At 48.5% G+C, this 14,226-nt stretch overlaps 1 long non-coding RNA gene across 1 annotated transcript in view; it reads left to right on the forward strand.

Moving 5' to 3' along the window:
- Positions 1-14,015, forward strand: part of LOC115316765 — a 34,740-nt gene extending 20,725 nt beyond the window's left edge. The window contains exon 2 of the long non-coding RNA XR_005718040.3: positions 11,900-14,015. This is a non-coding gene — a long non-coding RNA (uncharacterized LOC115316765). The remainder of the gene's footprint in view (positions 1-11,899) is intronic.
- The last annotated feature ends 211 nt before the right edge of the window (positions 14,016-14,226 follow it).

Genomic DNA, 14,226 nt, shown 5'->3' on the forward strand with positions numbered 1-14,226 from the left:
GAGCTTTTCAGGGCGCTGGCACGCTTCCTAAAGTACAGCCGAGTTCGTTGTCCACCAACCGACTCACTCGCCTAAACTCTGCCGAGAATGCTTCAGTCGCACCGCCCCGCACGTGTGTGCACGGCACACGGTTCAGGTTTTCGGCGCGCGCGGTTTTTGTGGCCCGCCACGCGTGAAACAATGACTGATGTCCCAATTAGTCCGAATCCTGCGTCAGGCGACGTCACGGGGAGCCCAGGCCAAGAAACGGGAATGCCGGTTGCGACGTTCTCCGGAGGGAGTGCGCGATAATAATAGAAGCAAGGTGGTCCAGATTCGTTCGTGGGAAGCGGAGAGCGAGGGTTCCGTTGGCGTTACTCGCACGAGGAAACTATACAGAGGCCTCGCTTGTATTGCGTTCGGAAGCGAACTCCTGCCAGCGACTGGGCATACTGGCATTACCTCAATCGGCGGAACGTCTACTCTATAATAACACGCGCTGCGTGTAATTCATGAGTCGATAAGTGCGACGGGAATGACTTTGTCACGCTCCGTTTCTTCTGTTGAACACAAAGAGAGAAACACTGACGCTTTAACGAAGCACAGGTGGGCCGCTTAAATTATTATTTTTTATTGGCTCTTATCTTTAGGAAGTAATTTACTCGTGCTTTGTTTATCCGGTGCGCTTAATTGCATTTTGTTTCTCTGGTCGGTGAAAAAAGTCTACGCTCTGTAGTCTGCTTCATATATATGCTGCAGAGTACATTATAGCATGTGTGGCTCATACTGCTGCATATATATGTAGGGTGACCAGACGTCCCGTTTTGGCCGAGACAATCCCGTTTTTGAGGTCCGCTTCTGCCGTCCCGTCTTTTTGTCTCAATAATGAATCATGTCTGGTTTTCGCTGGAGTGCATAGTTCTGAAATTGGCACCACGCGAGTTGAAGCAAACCGAAAATATGCCTACTCGTTACTAGTATATTTTTCAAAAATAGGAATAGGTACTTTAGAATATTTATCCAGAGAGTAGAATGTAAAACTGTTCTTGCCCACAAACACTTTTATTCTCGCAAAAATGGGTCTGTTCTTTTTTTTTTTTTTTTTTTTTAATTAGATGTAGCATTTATGTTGAATCTCGGTTGGCGACACTACACTCTTTTTCGAAAATGGCGAAGAAACCTACGTGTGCTTTACCAGTGGATTCTTGTCAATAAAAGCATTGAAAAGAAACTAGAGGATTGGAACTCTTTAGGTATTACAATCTCTGAGAGATGGGGTGAAACTCTTTAAAGACATGAAAACAGGGAATGTATGCTCGCCGAGATTCCCGGGTCCTGGAACTGGCTCTGTGCTTCCCTGAAACCACGACTCCAGTGAAGCGCGTCTTTTCAGTATTGAACTCCATGTGGACATGCGAGAAGTCTCGCCTTCTTGTTTCAACATTGCGAGTAATACTACTTGTGCGGTTGAACTTACCATTTAAGTGCGCAGACAGTTATAACCGAGTCTTGAAGGGTAATGTCCTGTTTAGGAAACTTCAGTCGTCTGCAAAATACGCCCACACCAACGAAGGACCCCAAGCAGGGCGTTCCAAATTAGTGCATGCAGCTGAACTGTGAGTGTGACTGTTTCCTAGGGCTTAGTGCAATATGGCAACGTCTTGAAATAAGAGCCGTTATTTTATTAATTTTTTGTCTCAACTTCAACCTTTATTAAGCCCCCCTCCCCCCCCCCCCCCCCCCCCTCCCCCTCCCCCCCCCCCCCCCCGCCCCTTTTTTTCGTCGTCGACGCTGGGATGTCCTGTTTTTTTTACCTTGAGGAATATGGTCACCCTACATATCTGGGCCCCTAATCACACGCCTGACGTTACTGTATCTCTGATTGCTCAACCGATTGCACGAAGTTGAAGACTGAGGTGTTGGAACCTTTCTTTGTTCCTTAGTCGAGCCGTGGGAAGCTCTTCGTCCACACCTAAGCTGACAATGCTGAGGAAGCTACGTGCTGTTGGGCCATGTCGTACGCCTACATCTCGCCTCACGATCGCGCTTCTGCCCATTTAGACGCTTTACACCCGGCGACAGTCGCCATTGCGGACCTTCTCGCGTCTTACCGAGATACCGAGCCACTGAAGCTGGCGTTAACGAGCCTCCTTACAAATACCTATGCTGGGTAGAAGTATACACGGTAAAATCTAAAAAGGCATTATCCTGTCCTGCTGTGGTAAACGGAATAAAAGAAAAACAAACATTGAAGGCCGGTTATGCCGGCGCCCATGTACTGCAACAAATGCTTGCAAACCGTCCATATATACCCCTGCGTGTCGCAGAAAGCGGAGTCAGGCAATGAAAGGGATGCGACTGATTGGTTAGGCGAGCGCGTAGCTTTCACCGTGCTGTCAGTTAGCGGAGACCGGAGCATAATCTTTTCCTTCTCCCAGTCGACCGCTCCCGCTCCTGTTCCCTTGTCACGGTTTGTTCTCTCGCAGTCTTTGGTCCAACCGACTCCGGGCGCGCGCGTGTTTTGCGACGCTGCAGCGAGCCCGGCTCGAAAGAAAACGAAGGGCAGAGGTGACGAAAGCCCCAGCGCGCGGCTGTGCCAAGAATGCTGATATATGAGACTGCCACCTTGCCGGCCCCCCGGGGAATGTTCGTCCCGCGCTCAGCGCGGCGAAGCAAAGGGGCCTCGTGCGAGAGCGCCGCCGCACCTCGATTTGCAACTTGCTCGAGGCCTTGAGAAGGCTTCGAGCAACGACTCTCTCAAGATGACTATTCATTACAACGGGCGACACTGTGATTAATTGGTGGCCGTGGCGCGCATAAGACTCGCTGTTAATTTACGCCGCTATAATTCTTTCGGCGACTGGGAACAAAAGACGTATCGCAACGAGGAGAGTATACACTATATAAACCGCGTGGGAGAAAACACGAAAAGAAAAAATTTCACGTCAACGCGTCTTTTTATTTCTTCTAGATCCTCGAAGGCAACGAAGCTTTAGTATATAAATTGAATTTTTCAACTGCTCCTGCATGGGGCTCACAACAGTATGGCTGGACATCGAAACTTGTTGAGAAGTAACCGAAAAGATACTCTTTCGATAGGAAGCTTCTATTTTAATCATCAAGCATTGTCATCGAAACAATTTCCTGACTGGGGTTCGCGTAATAATAGAGCGTTTTATTGCAATGAAACTGTTTGAAGTTCAATGTGGGGATTTCAGAGAAGCGGCAACGGTTTTACTGTGCACCATCAACCGCCGCTGCCTATTGTTCACTCGAAACGTTCATACAAAATTAAACTCCAATTCAGCTCGTTTCATCACAGACTTATTTCGAGACACACGCACCCGGTATCTTGATTGTTACGTGCCATATAAATATGGACAAAGAAATGAGAACGATTAAAAAGTGCTGCGCAGGCCAGTTCCCACTTGGCGTCGAAACAGAGGCAGATCCATCTTCCCGCAAGACCGCGTTGACAAGCATTCAGTTCGTTTCACCTCGCACGAGTGTTATTACATATTGCGTCTAAAAACAAAGACAAAAATTGTACTAGGCAAAAGAATATGCGGGGAGTTAATCACAACCCGCGCTATGTACAAACACTTACCGGAAGATAAATCTCGCACTTGTTGTATACAACGCACGCACACACCCTCGACGTCATTACGTATAGCGGGCTCGCAATTACAAAGCCGCGAGCTTATGTGGCGGGGAAGCGACACTAAAACAACCCCATCAAAAATCACTCACCCACAGCTACCTGCAGTGCGCGTGAGAGAGAGAGAGAGAGAGAGAGGGAGAGGAGAAAGAGAGGGGGGGCTTGAAATAATAAGAATAAATAAACAAATAAGCGAAGGGAGCCAAAGGCACGTCTCCGAAATAATCCGGCGGCGGCAGAACTCTCCGCCGCCACGCGCCAGGCGCGTAATATTGTATATCTATGGCCGGGCGTAATAAACCGCGGCCAGGGGGAGAGAGAGAGAGAACTAAACGGCGCAATTTATAACACTCCAACGCGTTCGGGAACCTCTCTTTCTATGTACTCGCTGGGCCGTTAACAGCTTGGGCCCCGCAAAAGCGCTCTTCGTTCCTTTTGCCTTTGCAGTTCCCCTCTCCGCCTTGGTGGCCATTTGTATGAAAAATCGCCGCCGTTTTGTCGCTCGCCTTTCGCGCCCTCTTCTTCTATCGTGCGGTTTCCTTTGACTCTCTCTCTTTCTGCACTCCTATCTCTCTTCTGCTAACCCCGCTCCTTTTCGGCTTTATCCGAAAGTGCAACTAATTTCTTTTACTGCGCTACCCTGACCGCGATAAGCGGTCGCAGAGCGCCGTTCTTTACCCAGGCTCGAGTGCGCGCCTCCTCGCTTTTTTTTTCCCCCTCTCTTAGCAAGATGGGACAAGGGAAGGAGGAAAGCTTCGGTTTGCTCTGTTCCGGTGGCTTGGTTGGGCTTCTCCTTTCTCCCTTAGTCGTTCTCCGATATCGAGGTATGTAAATAGGCGGATAACACTCTAAGTTGCTCTGAGTGGTTTTGAGCTGCTTCGGATGCTGTGTCAAGAGGTTAGTGTGCCCCTTTGGGGCGTGTCCGTTGTTATTGCATTTGTCTCGTTGACACGGAGAGCGATGACGAAAGTGTAGTCGGTGGCAGGTTAAGAATTCAGTGGAGATTCCTCACACCTCTCTTCACTTCAGCAGAGCGAACGGATAGAGGAGAGGAGGCGACCTCCTCTCTATACTCCGCGACAACTTTTCTTGCCAATGCGGTGGAGGGTACAGGCCTGCGTTCCTTCTCTCATCTTGAGTGTGCGCAGGCTCTTCTCCTGTCCCCACTTCCGGGGAGAGGAGGAGAACCACGCACACTCAAAATGGGGGAGGGAACGCAGGCCTGTACCTTGCACTCCATTGCCAAGAAAAGTTGTCGCGGAGTGTAGTGTTCGCTCCGCTGAAGTTGAAAGATTTGGGAGGAGCTTCCCCTGAACTCCCAACTGCTGACTATAGCCCAGCTAAGTAGATATCAGTGTGAAACTTTCGTGTAAAATATCTGCCTTTCAAAACACATGGACGGACTATACTTGAATTTTTGCATTAGATAGAAGTGTTTCTCCTTAAACACACACACAGACACACACACCCACAAACACACGCGCACACACACACACACACACACACACACACACATATATATATATATAAAGTAATCAATTATTTTACTACGGTGCGTGAGGGTCAGCGTTGGCACAGCTCTCAATTTTGTCTACTGGTACGTCTGATGCACACGACTGAAGCCGAACGATGTGAGTCAGTCGTGCGCAATCATACAGAAAAAGATGACTTGTGTTTTTGTACTCATCTCCGTCGATGTAATTAATATACGCTCATAAAACCTCTATTTATAGATTACTACTACGGATATAACTTAACCTCCGAATGTATTTCTAATAGTATATGAAAAGGGCTTCGTTTCGCTCACTGCGACGTTTCATGCATGACGACGTGTTTGACAACGTACCACTTGAGCCCGTCAGTTCGCAGATCTCCGAAGAAGTTCACCCCGGAAGTCGGCGGAAAGGTCAAGACCGGCAGCGGCATGCCGTCTATCGGCGGCTCGTCGACGGGCCCGCAGGAGTATTGGGTTACGCGCCGCGCGGGCCGCGCAGCACGTTCGCTGTGTCGGTGCGGGACACGAGGGGGCGACCATCATAAATTAGAGTCAACGAGCGTTCCCGTTTAACGACGAACGCGCGTGCGTGAAGCGTCCTCACTCGTGGCCGCCGCCGACGATTTATGGGCTCGTAATTGTTACTGCGTGCCATCATAAAGAAAGAAAACGACCCCCCCTCCCCACCTCGTTCCTTCTGGCGCAAAAGGAGACAGTGGAACGCTGCAGCTCAGCTCACACGTGTCTCCTTCAGACGCACGCTTTCTGTGACCTCAAGTGGTTCGTCGAGTCCGTTGATCGTACGGCACGCATTTAGGTAAGCGGTACGTGCTGTTTATGGCTGTGATCGTTTTTTCGCGACTAGTCGCCGGAGTAAATGCGGCTCCGCCGTTTATAGCCAATGCCCGTTTTTGCCTCCACCCTTACTTTCCCGCACAACAGAACCGAGTCACAGCGATGTGTGAATGGAGTGCACCGAATCACACGCCCGCTCTAAGGCGACGGTTACGCTACGAATACAATGATAAAACAGACAGCGTGCAGACACTCCGCGAGGCATGTTTCTCTCTGTTTGACGGTCGGCACATTGGTCATACAAATACTGCCCGCAAGCATGTTTGGAACACACATATGTGTGAAGCAAAGTTGCTTGGAACACATTTGAGGCGTGTCCGAAGATTCCTTTTTCATAATATTTGCAGCAAACGTCCCCTGTAACTGTTCAGGTACAAATCGTGCGCACGAAGTCAGCGCAACTCGAAATGTGACAACTGGGTATCCAATTAAACTCTAGAATTATGTAAAAAAAATACAACAAAAAAAGAACATACGAGTATTTCGAATAAGTTATAACTACACAAGAGAGAGAGATAGAGAGCAATCTGTTGCGAAAAAGAAAGCAGTCTCGTGGGATACGGCGGAAATACAGAATATAGAGCGGGCACTGGAGCGGGCCGCTCGCTGCATGCTTCTCCGTTGGTGCCCTTGGATCCTGCGCGCTGTGCCGTTCCGTAAGTAGGCCCCGCGTACAGAGCTGCTGCATACCACGCACATCTACGAGCGTATATATACACGCCGACGATTGTGTGCGCAGCTTGGTTTCCCGCCGGGGTCCCGCGGGCGAGTCCCGCTATATACCGCGCCTCAGTTGGCGAAAGGGAAAGAAAGCGCCTTTAAAGTGGATGGAGCATTTCCGAGGTCTGGCCCGGAGCGCTCGGCGAGGAGGCCACCGTGCCGCGATAAATCAGGCAATTCATGAAGACAAACGAGCGCTAACTCTGTTTTACAAATGTACGGAAAAGAGAACGGATTCGTGGGGCGGGCGATATATACAGGATATACTACACTCGAATCTTGGTGTTTTGCGAAATTCTGTTTCTCTCGGAGTTCGCGTCGGGTGGCGTTTCGTGGCGGTGGTGTTTTGCTTCTTCGGCATCGACTGGCTGCGTGCAGATAGGGAGTGGATTTTAATTCTTAGGGTTGTCATCCTCAGGGTATTACGTACTGGGAGTTCTTTGTTTTTATTTTGTATTTGTTCATATTCGTCGGGCCTATCGGTGCCTCCCTTTCGCGATGTTGTATAGAACATACACAGCACTTGCAGCATGTGTGGTTTCATGACATTTGGTTTGTTTTCGATGCGGCGTTAGCAGGGCCGGTCAGGCGGGGGGAGAAGAGATATGACGTCGCAGGCGAGACGTTTCCCATGTTTATTTTGTTGATCTTACATGTGTTACGTCATCAAACACTCCGCATTTCTTCCGAAATTAAGCCGATGCATGTCCCATTTTTTATTTAAAAAATGTTGACCTTGAGGCTTGGGAGGTTTCGGGGGAAAAAAAAGGGGGGGGGGGGGGCGGTGGCTCCCTCTTCTTTTTAAATTTAAAGATGCGTTTTGGAGATCTCATCTGGGATTTTTCTTTTACGTTGGAACCGTCCCGCGTATTGTGTCAAATGACTGACTTAAATGGAGCGATATATAGAACGTAGCAGGCTACAAAATATTGAGTAGTCTGGGGTGTGGGGGAGGCGACTGTGTGTTCTGTTCCGCACGTGCTTCTGGGCCCTTTTCCCATGGTTGCAACGAACTATGCACACCCGAACCACCGGCCGCTGAAGAGGCGCTGCTGGACGTCCGAATCAATGATCCGAACGAGCTCAATGCCGTTGACTCCCCCTCCCCAAAACCGAGTGCAGGATGATCAGATGATGATGGAGACATTCATATAGACGTACGAAGAGGAACCGTTCGCTTCCTTTCCCAGTGAGGGGGAAGAGGACGAGAAGGAAAGAGCCTCGCGTCCCGTACGTGGGGTGGAGGATCGGAGCTGGGCGATCAAAATGACATTTAGTCCGCCGCTGCTGCAGCGGCATCCGTCTCAGTGTCGGGCGAAAACAACCCCTCGAAACCTAAAAATGGCCCCCGCTGGCGACACGCAGTCACCGCCGCGCGGGGTGGAACGGAACCTTTCGGATCCGACCGAGATAAGGGCGAGCCAGGGAGCAGCCAGCGGGGGACTCTTCCCCCCAATCAGAGGAACCCGACTGGGATGGGCGGCGGAGGGGAGACAGCGCGCCGTCGCTACACCCTCGTATTTAGACCCCGCTGGGGAGGGGTGGTGCCACGGGCTCCTCCGCTTTTATTCTCGTTATTCTAGAAATCCGGCGGCGGCGGCGGCGTTTTCAGTGTGCCGAGGCAGACGGGGCGAAGTTGCTGCCTGCTCTCTGCCCATCCCACCTCCCGAACCCGACCGGTGTGTCTGTGTGTTTGTGTGCGCGCGAGAAGAAGCAGCAGCGAGCTCGGATTCGCGCGCGCGCGCCGCAGTCAGAGAAACGCGCAAAAAACCAGTTTTTCCTTTTCTTTCATTTACTTTCTGTTTCGCCGCGTCTTGTCGCGCATCCTCTTCTCCTTTTAATCTGCGCTTTCGCCTCTTTCGAAGTCGTCCCTTTCCCCTGTTGTGTCTTCTTCTATTCCTCCATCTTTCCTCCAGTCCCGGAATAAGAAGGGGGGAACGCAAAAAGGAAGAGGGGAGAGTAAAAAAAAAAAGCGAAGGTCTAGTCACTTTCCGAATAGGAAATAATGAGATATAAACGAAAGAGGAGCAACCGACGCCGCCGCCGCGCCGAATGCGCGAGCGGCTGGGGCGGCATACACCGAAGTCGGACTGGTTTTGTCTCTCTCGAAATTTACATTTCTTTTTCTTTTTTTTTTCTTTTTTTAATCTATATATTTCAGGCTCAGGCTGCGCGTTGGTTGCTTCGCGGTTGTACGCCCGTATGTTCCATGAACTGAGCGCAAGTTTTGTTTCGCTGCTCCTCACGCCGAAGCCGAGCGAAGAAGAACGCGCGGAGAAGAAAAAAAAAACAAAACGAAAAACAACGACCAGAAGAGACTCTTCCTCTTTCTGTTCTGCCTCTCTCATTTCATTCCGCTTTCTTTTTTCTCTCTCACATCGTGTTTTGCACCGGGTTCTTTCTTCTTTTTTTTCTCTCTTCGTTCGTCTCAGTTTTTATTCTTTTGCTATGCGCTTTGGGGTTCTGCCCCTCTCCACGTTCGCCTTCTCTTTGTCCGTTGCCCTCTCCCCCCTGAGTTTCCACTCTCTTTTCGTTCCTCTTTATTTTTCTTTATCCGCTTCCCACCGTCGCTCGGCTGGTTTCCAAGATGGCGTCCTCGTGTCAGCGAAATGATTCATGGCGGCTCCGGCTTTCCCGATTGTCGCCCTTCGGCGGCACGCCGGCACCCCCCTCCCCTGGTTCTGGGCCCGTCGGATGGACCGCTCGCATTCGGAGCCGTCGGCGCTTCTGCCGTTCTCTTACACTTTTCGTACTTCTTTCTTTGTTCGACGACCTGTCTTAGCGTAAATTGAAGAGTATTCTTGGGGAGTTTTGGAATTACGTAACCTCAAACGCTTCTGGTCGCCACACCGTGCGTGTGCCGGATTCGCAACGCGTGTTCGGCCTTTGGTGCGCATGCTATCCTGCGGAAAGAGCGTGGCTTTCCTGGTTCGCCCCAAAGCGTATTGAGTTGTCTCAAATCGTCTAGTTAACAGGTGTAGAGGAAATGCAACAAACCAGTTTTAGGCTACATGTGCCTTACCATATTGGCGTTGACAGAACATGCGTAGTATAAATAGGAAGTAACATGTTCTCCAGATGGCAGCATTTCTCGTGCATAAGAACAGCTAGTACTGCATCTTGGTGGGACTCAAAGCGTGAGGTAATTGAGTCTGGGTTGCAGTGGAGGAACGCTATTTTAGAATTCTTCGTATATTCTTCGCTATCGTTTACTTCGCTAGCGTTTACTAATACTAAATATAATACTTAAAAAAAGCTTTATTTTTTCTTGTTTTTTTTTGTGTTTGTTTTGTTTTTCGATCCCGGTGAGCTCTCGCCATAGTTTCTCCTGGTTAAAGGCAAAATTTCTCGTAAACCCCTGAAAATACGAACATAAATATATTTTTGAGATCTACACTCTGGGACACTGTCAGCGCGAACAAACCATCGCCGGTTTTCACTGTCTTTCTCTCGGCATTGAAGTATTGTCATCAAAACTGCTACACTGATGGAAAGGGCCTGCCTAGTTCGGGTAATAACCCAAAGGCTAAATTTTGATGCTTGCCAAACCCTTTCGAAGTTACATGAGAAAAAGCGCCCAAGCCGTGTTCGCGCTAACTCTTTCGCGCACTGTTGTACTCTTACTACTGAACAGCACTGTTAGTGTTGTGTTTCATACCATGTGTCTCTCCGTCGCATCTGCTTGTGTCAACGTACCGTACCACACCCATCGAACGTGAGGTATTATCTTAGGCATTTTCTGTCTTGCACGCTTCACTATAAAGGTTCCTTTTGCATCAGGTATTGCGCAGCCTCCGAACTACACGCAAACACAGGCGCGCGTTTTTTCATCAGGTACTATTCGACGCACTATTGTATTTTATATATGTATATAATATTTTTGTATTCGATTTTTAGCGGGTTCGCAAAGACCAAGTAAGGATTCGCGAGGTGGCGACGGGCGCAGATCAACGTCCAACGACCCTCGTTCATTGGGTTCCCCGCCTTCTTTCGAAGCTTCTTCCGCTGTCGACAACTCGACGTCGCCGGTTGTCGCGCCCGTCCCGGCCTGGATGCGAGTCACGTCTGGGCACAAGTGGGGCTAGGCGCTCGGTCCGTGCTCGACAGCTCGGCTCGATGTCGCCCTCCTAATCATTGCATCTCTCGCCCTCTTGGCGGCCTGTCAACGCGCGCTCCGTCCCCATGGACAGAAAGGAGAGGAGGTGTGATGCGTGACGAGAGAAAGGGGGCCCTTTGATATCCCCACCATCGCAACCTGACTCCTCAATATGTCCGCGCAGCGGATTGAGTTTTTTTCTCCTCGATCGCTCACTTCACGGGAGAAGATTGAGAGGGCCAAGTCTGATCCCACGATGGAACGTATTGTGCTTCCATCTTGGCGAAGTTTGATGCTCTTTTAGGGTATATCCCAGCCTCATTGTAGAAGTGGGAATCCCTCTTAAACATTGAGGCGACTGCACACAAATTTTGTTCATGCTGTAAATGCGAGTCTCATGTGGATGTCTCGAATTGCGCTAACGGACGTTTCGTATCGCGGAAGGGGGGGTAAATGTAGTAAAAATATACCATGCGTTCGGCTGAAGTACCGCTGAACTTTCTATCACACGGGTGGCTCCACTGCCATGTGCGCAGTGACTGTTTACAGATCTCTGTTATTGTTGTTGTTTTCTTTTGTCTTGTATTTTGCTGTACTTCGGGATACTACATTATTTGGTACACCAATACCCTTTATTGTGTATGAAATAACACCTTGAAGTGAAACACGGAATATCCACTGGGTTGTAAATCCTTGGCATTACAAGCCCTATTGGCACGCCCAGCGACTGTGAGCACCTGCCACTGAGTTAGTCATATCGAAGCTTTCGAATCGGACGAATATTTCATCGTCAACATTCAATTATTGGTCATGTCGACTTCTGTTAATGCAGTTTTACCGTGTAGAATAGACTATAGTTTTTGTTTTTTTCTTTTCTTAAGTCACTCAGTAGTAACTTCTTTTAGGGTACCTCTTTTCCGGCAGACGTACTAAACTCAACTCCCTAATGATTTACAGCCCGGTCGATCAAGCTCGCGACCGCTCCAACAGACGCTTCACATTGAAGCGCTGACTATAGTAGAGTAAAACGAATAAAAATAAAGCTCCGGAGAGCGAGATGAAGCGCTCATTTTCTCTTTTCATTCAATCGTTTCAGATCACCGCAGGATGGGAGCCACGGCGGGCCGAAAGAACCGGGCTGAGGCGGTGGCCACCCATAGAACTCGGAGGACAAGGCCGCCGGTCCGCGGGCTGATCAGCCGAGGCGAGGGACACGGCACGGAGGACAAAAACGCTTCCTGGGACCAATTAGGGAAGACAAACTGCCGCCGACTCCGAGAAGAAAGCCTGACTGACACAAGGCGTGTCGGATCGGCCGGTTTCTTCTTCCCCCGGGCCCCGCTGATTGGACTCCGAGTCCAGCGGTCCGGCCGCTCTATTCAATGTTCCTCCCGTTTAATCCAATCTCTCAAATACTAGAGCGCAAGCGGGACGATGGCACCGAGGGCTTGCCGAGGCGGCGGCGTTGGCATCGCAAGTTGAGCTCTAGTGTTCTACATCTACCCTGTAGATCCGAATTTGTCTGCAACAAGACTACAAATTCGGTTCTAGAGAGGTTTGTGTGGTACATACGAAACGACAACTCGGCGATGGAGCAGCGGCTGCGAGCTTCACGAGGGCGACTTTGGAAGAACACGGGTCGTTTGTAACTACAGTTGTTTTCAGGAATGCAGCGTTTTTTTTTTTTTTTTTATTATTATCATTTAGTATCAAATGGCATTGTCGTGTCGTAATGTCTTGAACGGAGACTTGCTGGGTGCGTGCTTTTAATTTCTATTTGATTTCTAAATTAATATTTTTTTGTGTTTGTGTTAGAGTGCGTGGATGGGTGCTTGTTGCTACGGAAATAAACAATCACAGCTAATTTCCTTTCATTTGATTTTCCGGTGTTGTAGTCTTTTTCTTACAGGTGCAATCCAGCTGGTGAAGTATCTTGAACCAGGAAAAAGTTCGCCTCGGCATATGGTCTTGTTATTGACATTGTAAAGCTTTCAGATATGCAGTAAACAAAAGATTACAATTACACCCCCAATGATAAGAAGAAACACCAAGACAGGGAGACGACACCCGTGTGCCTTAGTTTCCTCCCCCTTTGTGTCCTTCAGTCTAAAATATATTCTTTCAATGTGCCTTTTATACTACATTTTCCAGAATCGGGAAGGGAATATTGAAATAGTTTAAAGCAGCGAACCTCCGGGTTTTATCATAATATATGTTTAGGCATATGGTTTTATTTTAGCATAATATATGCTGACGTACCTAGGTTGTCGTTCTTGTCTCAATTGCACAAATAAATAATGAGCTTACGGTGTACGTAGAGGAACTGGTAGGGAATAAGGTCGTACCAAGGTAACAATTGCACAGCAGGGGTAGCGCTTGCGTGCAACACGTAATCCGAAGATTCCAGACGAGCGGCATCGAACAGAATGAAGTCCTGTTTTTCAGAAGCAACAAAACTTGGTGGGAAGACATTTGAAGGAGCGTTGAGACTTGCGCAGTGGGAGGTGGTGGACTAAACATTTAATAAGTTTCCCTTCGGCGTCGAATTGCACATATCTTAACAACTTGATTTTCATGTGTCAGTTTTATTGTTTTGTTGTTTTCTGTGTTTATATGAGCAGAAGTGTGGCTATATACTGTTCCCAAGTTAGGTGAGACCTCCGATGTACCAGCCTGATGACTGAAAGCCTAATTAGCATACGCGTAGCGCAGCTAATTATGTTAACGCATCTCGCCTCACGATTCGTTCTTCGGGGTCCAAATCTAACTAACGCCGTAATTTCATTGGCTGGAAACCTGAGAAGTGAACGGTGGTGTTGCATCGCTACTTCAGTTATGGCATGTCTGACGTTTCCCCATTAATGACGCTACTGCTGTCTGAACTTTGGGATGGATCGCTTCTCCGCAGTTCTTATGTTACAAAAGACTACAGTAAATAGATCACAGAAATATCTAATAGTCATTTCGTGTTGACAGTGGTATAGACCAATATGTATCGAAAGTAATCTGAAAATGTAAAGAAAAACATCGCTCAGAATTTACGGAACTACACTTGTGTTCCAGAATCACGACTGACAAATAAAAAACCGTGCTTTTTCTTTTTAATTGTTATTTTAAAATACTTATCACAATTGCTCTGGTTAACGTACCACCAGCGTGTTTTTTTGTTGTGTTTTTCTGTTTGAATGGTTTAATAAATTTTTAATTTGATACTATGCCTCTCTTACTCCGCTGAATCTGACTAAGGTGGCAGCATTACGGATGTGCTTGAGCTCTAGATGTTTTCTGCTCAGTGTGAGATCTCAATATCTTTTTAATCTATTCCCCTGACTTAGTACGCACGCATATAACATGTACTGTGCTTCGGGTAACTGCAATCGTATTTCAACAATACTGCTGAAAGGCGTGAACTTAGTTGCGTGC

This window comes from Ixodes scapularis, unplaced genomic scaffold (genome assembly GCF_016920785.2).
Source record: "Ixodes scapularis isolate PalLabHiFi unplaced genomic scaffold, ASM1692078v2 PGA_scaffold0__279_contigs__length_252992795, whole genome shotgun sequence".
Classification (NCBI taxonomy): Eukaryota; Metazoa; Arthropoda; class Arachnida; order Ixodida; family Ixodidae; genus Ixodes; species Ixodes scapularis.